Source organism: Molothrus ater, chromosome 5, assembly GCF_012460135.2.
Source record: "Molothrus ater isolate BHLD 08-10-18 breed brown headed cowbird chromosome 5, BPBGC_Mater_1.1, whole genome shotgun sequence".
Lineage (NCBI taxonomy): Eukaryota > Metazoa > Chordata > Aves > Passeriformes > Icteridae > Molothrus > Molothrus ater.
The window spans coordinates 52,574,584-52,589,557 of NC_050482.2; the positions used below are offsets into that span (position 1 = coordinate 52,574,584).

Below are 14,974 nucleotides of genomic sequence, written 5' to 3' on the forward strand. Positions count from 1 at the left end.
TTGAAAGTAAAGTCATAGATGTGTGTGTCTAATCTTCCAGGTATTTTTTTAATCTGACTTTATACCTCTGGTTAGTTCATGCCATCATTTTTTAAACTAAATTACATTTTGAAATACTGATGGTTCCAACCATCAGATCCCAAGGGGCAGTTATTCATAGATTTGAGATTTATCCCTCAATTATAAGGAAGCCAGATAAACTTGGGAGAATGAGACAGCCTTTCTCACACCAAGTTGGCCAAGGGACTTCATGGATACCAGTAAAGGGCTTTCTGTTTCACTTTCTAGTGGCTGATCTCAGTCCTCTTCTATAAGTCTCTGAGCTTTTATGAGCAAGCACATTTCTGGTCAAAAAATGTTGTGTTTCTCTTGCATTAACCCTATGGGCAAACTGTTAAGTGCTGCAAACACATGGCTCTGGCCAGCTACAGCAATGATCCTCAGCTGAATGGGATGTCTGCTATTGGGAAATCTCCTGCTGCACAGGCTGGCAGCTTCTGTGCCTGAGCTCCTTAAACTGTTGGTCTGTGGAATTGATGGGAAGTAGCTGAGCCACAGAAAAATCTCAGAAGCAAGCTTTGAGTCTGTGAAGACATTTGTTTTGGAAATCATGGATATACATCACTTGCCCCACAGCCAGTGTTCATGCAAAGCAAGGTCTCACAGTGAGATGTTGCCTCCAAAGCCAAGGCCACTTTGCCCTGGAGCATTTTCTAGGAAAGAAAACCCTAACCCATGCAGTGTTCCACAAGGTGGTTTCCTCTAGCGTGCTCTCTGGTCCTTTTGTAGTTGCCTGGCAACCAGGAAAGGGAGGAGGAGGAGAAGGAGAAGGATGTGAGAGCATGGAGGCATCTGAAGAAGCAGATTATTTGTAGCAAACCAGTCAGCACACATTATTATCTGCAGCAAATCAGCTCTTGGTTCTCTTGAGCTACTTAGGTCATTCCTACTGGCCCTCCTCAGATGGCTGTCTGCCAAAGGTGACGACCATGATTCTGCTGTAATTTTACAACAGTTTCATCCTAGTGTGAATCCTTTGGCAGTGCCAGAACTCTTCTTCTGCAGTGGGAACTTACCTTTTCTGAGGTAAGAAAAGAGCTTTGACCATTGCCCAGAGCTTCCCTGTGTTGTGTTAGGTATGCTGTGTGACTGAGCAGGGCCTCTTAGCTAAAAGGAAGCCAAAGATGAGTTTGGCTCAGTTGTCCCTTCTGAACATGATATTTAACCTCAGATCTTGTATATGATGTTTTCCTTAATTGTCAAAAGGGCTAGAAACTCTAAAAGGTGAAGTAGGTTTTTCTAATCCAAGAAAGTAAAGAAACAGAAAGGTAGAATTTTTCATCTCAAATTAAATATCCAAACAACAAATCCAGTGTAGGATTTGTTGTTTGGATGAAAACACGCTTAGATGAAGCAGGAATGTGGGAGAAAGAAGTCAAACCTGTGCTCTGTGAGCTACAAGCCAGAGTGTCACATTCTCATGAGTGTCTTGGCCATTGGTCATCCAATTGGTCAGTATTTGGCCCAATGTTGCAGGGTGTCCAGACAGTAGAATAATTTCTGTGTAACGATAGTCTCTGCTCTGAATAGCTGACAAAATTTTGGTGCAGTTACTTTCTGTTCTGGGGAGAACCCAGAGGTGAGCCTCCTGTTGGCTTTGTTCAGGTTTGGGCCCTTTGTTTCCTTCATCTAAATGGGTGCTATAACCTTTGGCATATTGCCTATGCTGACATGGAGTTAGGGCAGGTCTCTCTCTTTTCTGATCTTTGGGAGGGGAAAATCCATACCATAAGTGAACAGGAACACTATTTTTGCCTTGGAAAACAGCCTAGAAACGATGCTTTGCAAAGCGTGGCACAGGACTTGGTGAAAATGTGATGTATTTTTAAAGATGATTAAAGCTATTAAATAGATTTGCACTCACAGAGCCTCATGGAAAAAAAAATTATATTTTTGCTTTCTTGTGTAAGAATAGCAGAGTGGGATAAAACATGGCTTTTAAAGGCCTCATTGCTATTGTCTTTGAGATAGCAAGAAGTCACTGCAATGAATAAGCTAATTACAGAAAAAATTTAGTGAATCATGGAATCATAGGATCATTTGGGTTTGAAAAGGCCTCTAGGATCAATTCCAACCGTTAGCATAACACTGCCAAGTCTACCATTGAACTGTGTCCCTAAGAACTACATGAACGTGTATTTTAAATACCTCCAGGGGTGGTGACTCAATCACTTCCTTGGGCAGTGTGTTCCAATGCTTGACAACCCTTTCAGTGAGGATTTTTTTCCTAATATCCAATCTAAAGCTCCTCTAGTGCATGCAGCTTGAGCTAGTTTCCTTTTGTCCTATTGCTTGCCTCTTGTGAGAAGTGATCAGCCCCCACCTGGCTGCAGCCTCCTTTCAGATACTTGTGGAGAGTGATGAGGTCTCCCTTGACCCTCCTTTTCTCCAGGCAAAGCAACCCCAGCTCCCTCAGCTGCTCCTCACCTTTACTTTCTGAAGTAAGTAAAGAATACCAGTAGAAAAATTGTTTGCTTTTCTTTCCCTAGATTAAGAGATGATACCTAGAAGTTCTTGAAAAGTTTGTTTGAATAAGTCACTATTGCTGACGAATGAAAAACCATTTTAATTAAGGACATGTTTAGGATAATAAAACATGTTTTCAATGGGCTGGTAATATGCTTTTTATAGAGACCACCATACAGATATGCAGTAGCACTGAAGCCTCAGAATAATGCCTCAATCTGACTAGATAAAAGAAATTTAACTTGTCCTACTTCAGAAAATAGCATCCCAGATACTTCTAAGGGGCCATTCCTCTTCTGCTATGCATTGCTCTTTTCTTCCTATCACCCTGTTCTCTATTCCTCAGGCTCTTCAGATTTATTTCTGCTGAACCTGGCCCTTGAATGCCTCTGTTCCTGCCATCTCATGAGCACATTTGCCAAATTGACATCTGTTAAAGTAGCTGTCACAATATGAAAAAGAAGCTCACTTCAACCTCATCTCTGCCATGTATTGTGGGTCCAAAACAAGCCTGCCTGGCTTGTGTGCAGCCCAGCCTACTCCTGCTGCTACAATGGGATTACCTAATAAATGTTTTGTGCAAGGCTTTGGCAAAATGGCAAGGAGGGAGCAGGAAAAGGAACAGCCAGTCTCATTTGCAAGTAGATAATGAATTAAAGCCTTGTTTTCTGGTCAGTTATAATCGATTAGGTGTTGGACACTCTTAGCAACTTGTGTATGTGGACACCCAGGCACTGGGAAGAAGACCCCAAGATCAACACTGACTCAAGGTGTTGAAATAATGCCACAACATTCCAATTAAGGCAGACTGGCAATGAATTTTGGGGCTCAAAAGATGAACTGAACATCAGGTATGAGAACACTTGTATAATGAAAATGCATCGTTTTTATAAACAGGGTTTTTTTTTCAAAATTTCTTGAACTTTTGGATCTCTGTAGTACGTGTGCTTTTGCTTGGCAAGTATCCTGTTTGGACTGTAATGCTCACTACAATACAATCATTTATCTATCCTTAAATTTCTCAATTGCTTCTGGTTTTCATGCTAAACACAGTTCTTCATCTGGAGATGAAAAGAGAGGACAAGAAACTTTTGCAATTTAACTTCATTTGTCCAAGTGCTTAAATTTCCCTAATTTTGGGTCTGCTCCCACTTACTGCTGCTACTCTCCAAAAGGGGCTTATGCCCAGTAAGGCATCATTTCAAAGGAGAATACCAAAACTTCCACTAGCAATACATTATCTGATCAAAAATAATTATGGGAAAGGAGAGAGCTTCTATGAAAACTACAAAACTGTCTGTAATTTTTCCAAAATAATGTACTTTGTTTTCAGCCAAGAATACCTCAGCTATTGCAAATGAGAACCAGAAGACTTCACTGAAATTTCTATTAAAATAGTGATTTTCTTAGAAGGCGCGCAACAGAAAAAATATTCAGCTAAAAGAAAAGAAAAATTAGAAAGAGAGCCCGCTTTGATAGAAAATATTCAACAATCCTACCAAGGATTTAATTCCATCAGAAGAGCTGTAGTGTAGTAGCCTGTCTTCCATTTGTTTAGTTTGTCAGATTCTCTTGACACCATCAATCCTGCAATTTGTTTCTCTTATTTGCTTTAATTCGTTCCTTGGGGTTAGCAAAAGACTTTGCTCAGCTTGTTTCAACTTCCAGAGGGTTTCCACCAGAGGTGGCGAGGACCCTTCTTCCTTCTCTCCCTCTCCCTCTACCCTGTGGAAGTTGTCTCTCCTCTTAACTGCAGCACAGATTCAGGGTCTGTCTGTCTCTCTCTCCAGTGCCTGTCTGCAGTGAAGCCCCTGCCCCTTCCTCCACCCTGCTGCATATGTGCTCCTGTGGCAGGCCTGCCACCTCTGTGATTGCTCTGTGGACCACAGAGCTGAGCACCTCACAGCAGAATGAAATTCACATTAGTGCTGGGAGGGCTGGTTTGTTCCCTCTTTAGCCAAGCTTTGCTCCCAGTTATTAAAGCCTTTGTCAGGGAGGCTTTGATGCTAGGAATTAACTTGAAAGGAATTTGATAACCAAGGGCCATATTCATGATGCAGAGATCTCCACTGAAGGGCTCTCCCCCCCTCCCCAGCATCTCCTGAATTTTGAGTAGATTCCCTAGTTGTCATGGCAACAGCCTAATTTGCTCTCTTTTTGTGGTTTAAGTAAGCATCATGTAAAAGCTCCTCAACAAATGATGCTAAAACATCCTGAGCTTTGGTAGTGACACTGGGCAACTTGCCACATGGCTTAGTTTAATTGCTCTGAGGCTACCACCAAGTGCATAATTCAGGCTTTCCTTTAACACAGGAAAAAAGTTTGGATGGCTGGAAGGGAAAGAGGAGGAGGAAAAGTGCAGCTGCCATTCTTCAGAAGTGAAGCAACTTCAGGAGCAAGAGGGCAGTTTTGTCCCTTTTTGTGGCAAAGAAGCCCATAACAGAGAAAGACAAAAGCTTAGTTGAGACTGTTACTTTTTCACTCTTTAGATCACTTTGAACTTGGTGAGAAGGGCAAAAGCATCCACTGATCCTGTACTCTGTTCTCCCAGGGAAGGCAGCATGGCTTGATCCTACTTTGGGACTGAGATGGAGGTAGATAGCCCAGCCATTTAGGAGGTAGCAACCCCCATGCATTGTCCCAGCTTCCTGCTAGTCTTTCAATGTGAAGGCAGTGCATAAGGAAACTTCTGGTCTGTCACCAGTGAACTGCTTTTGTATCTTTGCTGGTACTTGGGCTTGACTTCACCCTGGTGTCCCTGTTGCCTCTGGAGGCAGAGCTGAGGCTACCCAGCCCGCCAGGCCTGGGAGAGGAGCCAAACCAAGAGCTGGTGTAGGAGTTGCTTGAGTTGCTTTGGGCTCTAGTGCAAATTTGAACCTCTCATCGTTGTGGTAGTAGATATATAGAGTCTACAGAGTAAATATTAGCACATGGAAAGCAGAGTGTAAAGGGTTTTCTTGGACTCTAAGGGAAGAAGAACGGCAGCTTCATCCTGCCTGTTAATTTTTCAATAATGGTGGAATGACACATCTCTTTGTTAATACTGTGCACATCAGCATGTATTAGCAGTAGCTTTCAATATTGCCGTGAATGGTCATTAAAAATCCCTGTTGGCTGCTTGGTCTGTTCTGAGAATACCAAAGGGTTGCCCTGCTGAGCTCCTCCACTTCCACTATTCCTCCCATAACGATAAAACTCTTTAGGCAATCAAAGTGGTCTGAGGCTTGATTTAGATAGTGGTGACCCTGTTGAGGGAATCTGCAATGGTCTGTAACTCTTCAAACAAAGCATCACCTAAAGAAAAACAGCAGTATTCAGTTTGGGACCAACTACTTCTTAGGAAATGCAAGTATAGGTAGTTGTCTGTAGAAATTTCTGGTCAGGAAAAAAAAAGTGCCAAAACAGAACACTAGAACACTTTAGTCATTTGGTTTGGGGGAAAACTGCCATTTTAGAGTGGGTTTTTTTATGTAGGGATCCAAACTCCCACAGCAGGCATGTGAAATCACAGTCCCTGGGCAGTGTATCTGTGAACCTTTCTCTCTCAGGAACCATGTACTTGCATCCTCTGGGTGTCCGAACCAATGGGATGACAGCAGTTGCTTTACAAAAGATACAGTGATACAAGGCAGACTCTCCCTTTTCCCTTGATCTGCTTCTCTTGTCAGTCCCTTCTCCAGAACAGTTTCATTCTTTTCTCACGTATTGCATTCAGCAAAGAGGCAAAGTGTTTGATGCTCTGCAGTATTGCTTTGCCTGGACAGAAATCTCTGCATCCACTGAGGTGGTAGTAACCATTCACAAGGGAAATACTGTATTATGGGCTGAGGAAGGAGGTGCAACAATAAAACGGGAATGCCATGGCTTAGGGGGAGGAGGACAAGAGGGATGGAGTGGGGAATACAAGTGGGTAATCTGAGGTCTCCTTTTCAGGAGTGACAGAGAAATTCTATTTTTTTTTACCCACCTCTCTGATAAAAGCTTGACAGTGGGGGTGAAGTCTGTGACACCAGAGCCTGCACTCCCTTGTTGTTTTACTAAATTATTCATCCCTGTTCCTGTGATAATATAGTTATAAGGAGGAGCCTAATTGAATTTACTGTCTGGCATTGGCCAATAGGGTGATAAGGATCCGGCAGAATGGGATGACGGTGAATCCTGCTGGTGTGCTGTGAATGTGAAGCAGGACGGACTGGCAGTTTGTGTGCAGGAGGGAAAAGCAATCGGTCCAGGGCCCCTGGATTAGCAGAATAAGGAAAGGAAAGGTAAGGGAGCGGGTGGGAAAGGGGTTTGCCTGAATCATATACTGACCCTGTGCTGAAAGGCTGGTTTTGTTCATAGGAAAGCACTCTGCAGGCAATGTTTTCCTGCAGGGTTTGGAGGGAGCAGAAATGCATGTGGTGGCACTTGCTCAGTAGCATGTAGCCTGTGCCTTTGTCTTTATACGTGCTGCAGGGCTCTATAACGCTGCATGTTCACTGAGCGTGTCTGTGCAGAGATTCCTGTGGTTTGTGTGGACCCAGCAGCAGTGCATGGAGCCTGTGCAGTATAAATGTAAAGAGGGGAGTCCAAAGGGAGGAATTATCTCATTAGCAGATTGGGGAAAACAGTAGTGCTTTCTGGTTTGATTGAAAATGAAAATGCCGAGGCTCTTTGTGAGCTGTTGGCAAACAAAACGGAGCAAGTGTATGTGCATCTGTCTGTGTATGTACTGGATCTGCAGTGAGATGTTAAAATGAGAAAGAGGAGATCACACTGGAGCATTAGGTGTCGCAGGTAGAGATAAATTGCAGGCAATCTGTGTAATCAGATTCTCTAACATGGAGAATGCAAGTAAGTACGGAAGTGGATTAATCCTATCTGCTGAGCTGGCTACACCTGGAAAGCAAGGGGGAGATGGGCTGGGAATCGGGACAGGTAATGTGCCTGGTTAGGGAAACTGATGCTTAAACCATCCTGCCTGCTGTGCCTGCAGCTAAAGTGGTAGCTTATTGAGTTGCTTCCACATATTTGTTATTTCCCTTTTAATGATGCAAATGTGAACATCTCTGAGGATCAGGGTAGAGCCCATAAATTGACATCATCTGGAAGAACAGGACTACATCAAGCAAATTAGCCTCTGCCCTTCCTTTTGTTTCACTGCCTTTGCTCTGATAACAAGTGACTGCTGAGCAGACAGGGCAGGTGGGGGAAGATGGATTACAAATGTGGCAAGTGGCATTAAGCCGTGCAGACAGTGAGTGTCCTTTGCAGTGACGTTATAATCACACTTCTTCTGCTTACATCTTTGCAAGCGTGTAAGACAAGGCTGTCCTGAATTTGGGGTAAGCTTATTCCAGTACTAACTGGAGCAGGGCTCACAGGTCATTGTAAGGTACTAAAATTTTTAGCTGCTTCTCATAGGGGTTCACCACCTCATTCTTTTCAAGCTGGAATCCAGAGGAAAGTGTTGCTGAGACTAAGGCGTTGCTCACCTGTGGATATCTCATCTCTGTTGGAAACTCATTCTTATGATGACTGTGGAGGGAGATATGCTTTTTCCGCTTGCTCAGAAAGCAGCAGCCAGAGGCTGCCTCCAAAAAGAGAAGTAAGGCAGAAAATCCCATAGGGAGAAGCTACAAAATGGCTTATCTTGGATTAGCCTTTTGCCCAAATAGGTTCTCCTTCTTCCTGACATCAAATTTCTTACATCAGGAGTCAGCTTTCCTCTACCCAAGCTTCTTTCTTTTCTGTGATTTTCTCACATGGCCTGAAGGTTTAGAAAATGACTGATATCTCCATCAGAGAGCACCTCCCTTTTCATGTCTACACTCTGCCCATGACATCTCCTGGAGTCTCTGGTTGTGCTCCTCTGATTGGTGGGCTGAGTCTGACCCCCTCTGTCTCACAGCGTGTGCATGCACCCCAAGCGGGGCCAAAGGGACACTCACTTGGTAAAAGTACGAAAAGGTTCCACCTTGGGTATTTGTATTGGGTGATGAAAAAAAGGAAACATTGCAGATTCCTGTAGGATAGAGGCAGGCTCTCCTCATGTCACCTGGAATAGCTGACTAAAAAATGGATCTAACACAGGGCATATGGTCATAGTTGTGTTTGACTCCAGCTTTCAGAGCACTCGCAGTAACAGAGTCAGCAAAGAAATGAAAAAAACAACCCTGGACATCTGAGAATAAACTCCCCAGTATAATAAAATTCTTTCTCTTTGCCCCAAAACAGAGGAATAGTCGAATAACTTGCTTATTCACTCACTACAGAAGGCTGCACAGCTCCCAGGTGCAGAGCAGGAGGGTCACCCTACCAAAAGTGGGCAGATACTCATTGCTCCTGGAGAGTCCCTGTCCCTCTCTCTGCACATCAGAGGAAGTCCTCTGCTCTTGCTGGTTTTGGGAAGTGCACCTTCCCTGGGAGATGCCCGCAGGGATTTGGCAGGAGAAGCATCCCCGTGAGGCTGCAGCAGCAGCAGCAGCAGCAGCCCGGTGGTGCTGGCAGCAGTTACGGGCGGCTGGGTGCCTGCATTGTTTGCTTCTGCCCTCAGAGTCAACGGGGAGCTCAGGAACGGGCAAAACGCCAGCAAATTCCCAGGGAAGCTGACGTCATCGCCAATTCACTGGTGCCAGACACTGTGCTGGAAACCTGAGGTCGCTTTTCTGCCATTAATTGCTCAGATGATTAATTCATGCAATGATATCACTTTCTGGGGTGGAGGTTAGGAGGTTATGTACTCTAGTAACGAGAGGCGGGATGGGATGCGAAACTCGTGCTCCTTGTTGGTGTTAGCATTAATCAGAACAAACCAGCCACTGCATGCTCCACATCATCCCTCCTCCCCCAGAAAGGGTACAGCTTTTTTCTTGGGTTTTTTAGGGGGGATGAGGGGGTGGTGCCATGGGATGTGTGAGCAAGTGTTCTTATGGGATTTGCAGTATTGCAAATTCTACACCAGAGGACTGAACCATAATGCCGCTTAACTTTCACAGCTACTCTGCAACAAGGATTTTTGCTTTAATTGTTTTCATGTTAACTACTTTATTTATGCCATTTACATTGCACTTTCCAACAAGAAAAAACGGTATTATTCTCATTACAAAGACAAAAGAAAAAAAGAGAAAAAGAAGTGAGTTTGTTTCTTATTGCACAGTGGCTGGTGTGTTGCATTGTAGTGCTCTCATCTCAGAGGGTCCTGCTCAGTCTATAGGGGTGTGGGATATATTTTTTGTTGGTCTGGAAATTCCCCAAAATGTCAAGTTTTGCAGTAAATACTCTAGGATATTTAATTCTTTTGCAATGTTTTTAGGCTAAAAATCCCTTTCCTGTCTCTTTACTAGCTAAGCAAATAAGTCTAGAATTCCCAGGTGGGCACTACAAAGAGTTGTCCTGGCCCAGACACAATTAATAGCTTATAAAGTTGCAGCAACTTGGTCTGTCAATCTGTTGGTAAGTGAAACATCTAACTTGAAATGTCGGACAAACCACCCAGGGCATTTTCAGAGCTGTTGTAAGAGAATTTTGTGTCACTCTGCCACATAGATCCCTCCCTCTCGCTCACTCCAGTGCTGTTCTTCTCACTTCAGGCCTCTGTGGTTTTGGCTGATTTGCATCCTCAGAGGTGTACAAAGCCCTGGACCCTCAGTTTTCAAACAGACTTGGTAAGACCACATAGAAATCTTTCAATTTCTAGATTGGCCTTTTATTTATGGGATAAAATGGTTTCCTTTCTGTTTAAGCAGTGGGGAAGCCATGCTCTCTCTCTCCATTCTGGATAATTCTTCACTTTTCCCATCCTTTGTGATTTGTCTTGGTATTCTTCTACCTCATCAAGAGATTTGAAAATGTCAAGGAGCTTTTTTAAATGCTGACAATTAACAGAGATTTGATTAGCAACTGTAGCAGATCACTTACCAGTCCAGTACTGTAGACTCATATATATTTATAATACAGTTATCAAGGAAAATGAAGTGATTAAGCAGAACTAATGATGTCTGTATTAATGGCTATCAGGTTCCAGACGTTCATCTCTTGTCTGTTTAATGACAAATAATTCTACTATGTCTGGGCAGATCAAATGCTAAAGCAAGGGCGCAGTTTTGCTCTGCTGCCCTTAGCAGTTTACACTGGCCACAGGAAAGGTGGTCCAGGGCACGAGCTTGTAATTTAAAAAAGTGAGAAAAACTAATAAAAGTGAGAAAAACTAATGACACAGCCTTGGAAAAGTAGGAGGAAGAGTCTATGGTGGGACCTTTGGGGGGAATAATCTTTTGTCCTGGTGGCAGCCCTCCACTGCAAAGGGCTGAATTACCATCAGAGTGACAGGAAGAGGAAGAAAAGATTGTCTGCTTCCCAGGATGGTCTGTGGGGGACTGGCATGGGGGAGGGGGGAAAAAGTGAATTGGATGGAGTAGGAAAGACCCTTTTTCTAGGTTTCGTGAAACTGGGATACCCTTCCTATCACTTTGAGAGAGTAACTACAGTCATATTTAAAAGCACATTAAATTTTGCTCTGAACTGTCAGACTGGGATATGAACAAGACAGAGAACTGCTGTGTTGTATCATACTCCAGCCTGAAGAAGACAAGCAGCATTATATTCCTGTGTGTCTGAAAAATAAATCAGAATCCGTGTTGAAAGAAGGAGGAAGGTAGGACAAAGGCAGGACTGAAGAGCCATGAGAAAAGCTGGACAAAGTAACAGAGAGGGGTGTGCATTTTTTTGGAAGAAGGAAATTTTGGTTTCTGCCAAGCTTTATGGCTTTTGGCTGATTTATTTCCCACTCTCAGCATGATCCAGATCAAGCACTCCTTCAGCTGGGGGGAAAAAAAAGCATTTGCTTCTGTGTTTCTTCTCATACACAGGAGCAAACATACACCTACCAACTCCTTTTGAAAGATGGCAGTGTCTTCAGCCAGGTCTTCATGGTTTGAAATGGTTTTTTGCTGAGCTCCCTTGAGTTTAAAAAGTGTGCTACCTTGAGCCCTATGTTTTAATTTGCAATTTAATGTTGCATTTAGTTGACAAGAAGGAAATAGTATTTTAACTTGCTGATTCTAGCCCTTTAAAACCACAAAGCCATTTAAGAAAAGATACTAATTGACCAGTTGTTCATAAAAGCCACAGCTAAAGCCACTCAGATTACTTGGAGTCAAATAGTTTACTGATTCCCATCCAAGTGAATGGAGAAAGTCCCACTCCTTTGCAACTCAGAACTTCCAAGCCTGCTGGAAAAAAAACAGCCAGAAATGCTTACATCATATCTTTTATGTAGCCAATGCAAAATATTTTTAATCTAGAAGGACTGGTAGGCTTTCACCAGCACTAAATTAAGTTTATAAGCAAACACAAGGATATTTACATAGAACTATTAGAAAAGCAAAACCAATAGCAGCAGAACAGTCAGTTCCAAGATGATTCAGACCCTTAAAATCTGTCATTTAAAATATAGTAACACTCCTTTTTTAGATGAAGTGCATTATTTTTAATATAGGGTATTCTGGCCTATGTGGTTGTGTTCTTTTGTAAAACATAACGAGCATATCTGTCATGCCATCATCTTTCTCCCCCACTTTTAACTGTACTTTGCTGGGTTTAGAGTAGGGCTGAAGAGCCCTATAGTGCATTGCAGCCCAGGAACATATCAAAGACATTCATAGCTGCAGAAATACTTTTTCTTGACTCTGCAGAGCAAGCTGATACACTCCAGAGGATGATGCTAGAAAATACAAATCCTTCTTGAAGAAGGAAAATCAGGAGTTTTCTCACTGAACTTACCAGCACAGGGCAGTTTTTTATAACCACTGCTGTACAGCAGTGAACAATAAAATGGAAATTTGGGTTAAAGAATGACCCCATGGTGCCAGAGGTGATGGCACCATGTGTTTCTGTCCCTGAGTCACCACACACACTTCTGATGCGCTGTGCCCATCACTGGCAGTTGCCAGGGGCTGTGGACACAGCGCATGGGCAGGGAACAATACACTTGGTGCACAGCTCTTTTCTGAAGTGGGCTTGGCAAAACCAAATTATGTGACAAGCTAGGAAGCATTTATTCTTTTTTTAGCCCCAAAGTTTTTTGATTTACTGCTAAAGATGAGACTCAGTGCCTGTATTTCCCTGTATGTTCCCTAAAGCATTGCATTTTGGCAAGAGGGGTTGGATGAAGAACTGTGTTCCCTCCAACAGCTCAAGGCTGCAGTATTTAGCTTGATGCTTCTATCTAAAAGAGGCCTGTGTGTATTTAGTTAATCTTTTGGGCAGACTTTCTTACTTCAGCAGTCTTGTGAAGTTTCTTTTAGCAGGAGAGAGAGGAGTAGGCGAGGTAGGGGGTTGCTGCTTTATAATAAAACTGAAAGAGGCTGACAGGAATCCACATGAAGGTTACCTTGGTTCACTCTGGGCAACCTTAATAATTTAGCAGAGCCTTTCTAGTCTAGGCTTCCCACGCTGTTCCCCACAGGGCCAGTTTCACATATGAGAGTTTCTTGAGGCCATTCAAGGCACCAGCTACTGAGAAACACAAGGCATAGGAGAGGATGATGCCTGTCAAAAGCTGGAGCTGACAATTCCTATTAATGTGCAGGCAGGCTTTTCCAGGAAAGATTCTTTGATGTCTCTGACTCTTGGTCACAGTTCACAGGCCTCTGGCTTTACATGTCATGCTTCCTTCTTGAGGGAAAGTGCCACCTCTTTCTTCTGCTGAGCCCCACAGTCAGACTGTCACCTCCAGAGGCGTGACCGTCAGAGCAGGACAGTGCCTTTAGTCACCCAGGACAAACTCAGACCTTGCAAAGTCACAGCTGACATCTCCTGCAAAAATCATGCCAGCTGTGCAAGACCATCTGCCTTCCACCATCATCAGGATGAGAGAGGGGTCACTTCTAACTTCCAAATCTTTTTCATTTCAGAGAGAACCCCTTAGAAGTTGATGAGAATTTTGCTCGAGCTAGAAGGGAAAGAATTGACTTTCTGCTTTCTGAGATAGTTTCCAGTTAAATAAGTAGCATTACTACTGTTTTTCTCTATGCCCTGTTCTGCTAATAGAAGCAATAGCTGATTACCTCACACAATGCTGTAAGACCAGTATATTTTCCAAGAACAGAGTAGGTGGTGAAGAATGAATAGACTCTTCAGTTGTCTGAATTCCTAAGTGTTTGTTTTCATGCTTAGTGATAGGACAACAAAGGCAATGGGCAGGTAAGAAAAACTCTGATTTTTAAGGAGATTTAAGGATTTTTAATGAGATTTTTAAGGATTTTTAAGGAGAGCACAGCACCTGCGTGTTTTGTAGTATGGTCAGGGGTAGCAGCTGATGGGGGAGGTGAAATAAGAATAGACTCATAGAATGTCTTGTGTTGAAAGGGACCTTTAAGATCACCTAGTTCCTGCCCTCTACCACCACAGACAGGGACACCTTACACTAGGTCAGGTTGCTCAGGGCCCTATTCAATAATCATCTGCAATAAATAACAAACCAGCTGCCATCTCCTGCATCACTTGGCAATATTTTTAATTCAATTTTCAGGGCAACACAAACCAAAAAATCAGCTCAGTTAAAACTGCTGTGAGGCACTGCCTAGCCCTGTGCTGTCAGCAGCTGCTGCTCAAGATCTAGCTGCCCAGGAGAGAGCTTCTGGTTTACAGCATGAACATCTGAGCTCTCCTGGGATGCTTAAGCAAGTGTCTTTGCATTGCGGTATCATGTGGTCGTGCAGTCCTTGCTGAAGTTGGGAGAAAACACTGTTTCCTTCACTCAGGCTTTTAGGGAGCTGTGCTTTGCTCTTGCTGCAGGGACTATGGCTTAACTACAGGGCTGGTTTGGACCAGCTGCTGAGTATTTACAAACTAGCCTTGGAGTTGTTTTTCAATCAGAAACTATAAACTCATGATGGGAGGAGATAGGAGAAAGTACACAGCCTGCACTAGTGGGAGGACAAGCTCAATGATCCTAGTCTTCAAATTCATTTGATTTCTACAAGTGCTCTGCAGTGCTTTAGTGGTAATTGAAGAGATCCAAAGCAATTATCCTCTTTCAGAAATGAGATACTAATGATGGAGAGCTGAAGCGAGACAAGAGCAAGTGATTAAGCTGATGATAGTGAAGGACTTCTATATATTTGTTGTCATGCTGTGTACATTATTTTTGCTCACAATATGGCCCCTTCTTGTCCTGGTTTTACATTTGTGTTCTAATATGAAGTGATTTAACCAGGATCACTCATGCAACTCTTAGGAAAACACATGTGGATGTGCAGGGCCTGTCGCCAGCATGGAAAGGTGATTCAATACTTCAATGAAGTTCAGTGATAACAGATTTTATAATCCCATCACTGGGACGTGTTTGGTTACTATTTTTGCACTGAGTAGATAAAAAAGGGGACAGAACTTGTGTCTAACCTGGCTTATTTATAACAGATCATCCATATACTAATTTCTTACACATTATCATCTTCTGGGCATC

At 43.2% G+C, this 14,974-nt stretch overlaps 1 protein-coding gene across 4 annotated transcripts in view; it reads left to right on the top strand.

Moving 5' to 3' along the window:
* The first annotated feature begins 1,065 nt into the window (after window positions 1-1,065).
* SYN3 (synapsin III) overlaps window positions 1,066-14,974 on the top strand; it is a 196,199-nt gene continuing 182,290 nt past the window's right edge. For 2 of the 4 annotated variants that reach the window (XM_036400512.1, XM_036400516.1), the window contains exon 1: window positions 6,683-6,791. The gene's annotated coding sequence lies outside the window, so the exon portion shown is untranslated. Of the gene's footprint in view, window positions 1,087-6,682; window positions 6,792-10,095; window positions 10,173-14,974 lie in introns of those variants that run through there. The other 2 variants (XM_036400515.2, XM_036400513.1) reach the window with 2 other exon arrangements.